Source organism: Corvus brachyrhynchos, unplaced genomic scaffold (assembly GCF_000691975.1).
Source record: "Corvus brachyrhynchos isolate BGI_N302 unplaced genomic scaffold, ASM69197v1 scaffold87, whole genome shotgun sequence".
Classification (NCBI taxonomy): Eukaryota; Metazoa; Chordata; class Aves; order Passeriformes; family Corvidae; genus Corvus; species Corvus brachyrhynchos.
The window spans coordinates 1,149,844-1,151,821 of NW_008239767.1; the positions used below are offsets into that span (position 1 = coordinate 1,149,844).

At 37.9% G+C, this 1,978-nt stretch overlaps 1 protein-coding gene across 2 annotated transcripts in view; it reads right to left on the reverse strand.

The window, feature by feature from the left end:
* PHIP (pleckstrin homology domain interacting protein) overlaps positions 1-1,978 on the reverse strand; it is a 96,578-nt gene that overhangs the window by 50,362 nt on the left and 44,238 nt on the right. The window lies entirely within an intron of this gene.

Below are 1,978 nucleotides of genomic sequence, written 5' to 3' on the forward strand. Positions count from 1 at the left end.
ATTCCTGGACTAGTTTCCACCTAATTAAGAACCTCTGAAGTGCACATGCCCTGTTGACAGTGAACTTGGCTCAACTCTGGTGATGATACGCTAAGAAATTTCAGCTGAGATTGGCTCAAGGAACCCCAAACAAGCAGCAAATGTATTCTTTTTTTTTTTCTCCCACAAAAAGATTACTTCACAAAACATGTATCAAAGAAAAACCCCACAAAAACCCCAACAAATGCCAAACAAAAAACAAACAAACAAAAACCCCACCCCATTCACCTTCCTTGTGGCCAAGATCACACTGCAGGGGAAAGAAAGCCTAGGAATTCGTTCCAGTCAACTAGGAAACGCAGATAGTATCTGAACATAACAGGAAAAAACACAGATGTAGAAAAGCAAGAGCTTGTTCTCTCAGTAGAGTTAACACTATCTCAGCTATAATCACTGTCAATTCAAAAACGCAGGAATATAGGACAGGTTACCATGCTTCTTTATTCTGTAAAATTCATTTCCCCAGAGAGATGGAAAACACTTTAAAGGCCAAAAAACATATATCCTACCAGACCATCTGACAAGATGTCTGAAACCCTCCCCAGTATCTGAGGGGAGAAAGACAAAAAAACCCACCATCTCCAGCACCTACCTACCTGTAGTTACATTTTCCCATAAATCAGGTCAGACAAAAACAGAGATGATGAAACCACACATGGAAGACATCAGACACTTCTGAGTTTTCTGTGAGTGGAAGACTGAGATTAAAGTGGTAACAAATGTAAGTCCTATTTGCTCCCATTTAAAAAAAAGGAATGCCAAGAGTAACATTGGCACAGCAACAGCTGTAGAGGATCATTTTAAATCATTCAATAAGTGAAAAATTTTAAACATGATCTTTTCTCAGAGGCTGCAGCCTCTTCACCCAAGAGAACCAAGGGTCTGTAGAATTCAAGCAGGGAAAAGCAATTGTGTTCAATCTTCAAACAGATTTAATCCCTCACAGGTAAATTCTTAAATGGCAGTATAAAGAAAAATTCTGATCTATCACAGCAAAGACGAAAAGACTCACGATTTTTCAGTTTAATTTCCAGCATTTCAAAGTAGCAGAGGACTACATACTTCCAAAACAGTTGGAGAGAAAAAGAAACCTGAACTCATACATGGACATGGTAAAAAATTGTTTCTATTACAATAGGCTTTTAAGTTTGGAACAGTAAGAGCTCTGAAAGACAAAGAAAATTATCTGATAATCCTGATTTTCCTTGCTTGTGATGTCTCTACTCATTTGTTTTACTTGGAATGGAAGCGGAAATGCACAGATAGTAATAACCAACAAATAGCAACAGCAGCTTAGTACTGAGGACTTCAAATCATAGTTGAGAAACAAGGAGAAAAAACAAATCCCCAAATGCAAATCCTTGTGTAAGACTACAGAAAGAAGTGCAGTAGCTTACAAGACAAAGACTAAAATTCCTTTTGCTCTCCCTCATTCGGGTCCCTCTGCATTGCTGTTTGCCAAAATGCTTTCAAAACCAGCCTGAGTCCAAAGATCCAAAGCAAAAGGCAAGATCCAAAAAACAGCACTTTACCAACAGCATTCAAGTGTCAGCTACCAGAAGCAGAGATGAAAATCCTAGAGCAGATAGGTCTACTTAAGTCTTAGGAAAAGGGAGAAGAGACTTATCTCATTTCTTCCCTGGATGGTAAAAGAAAAACTAAGATCTTGTGGACACTCCAAACCTGAATGGTTCACAGAGCATGTTCCTCCACAAAGAAAAAAAAATAACACCACATATCTTTACAGTCATGAGGGTCTGTGGCAAGACACCCACACTCAGAATACACAATGTAGACTATGACATTAGAATAAAGATAAAATATTTTAATCACACTAGTGGTGGAATATTGCTGTGCAAGCACAAAGGCATCCATGATGGTACTTCATTAACAGACATAAAATTGCATCATTAAAACATACAGTACATTTTTTTAAATA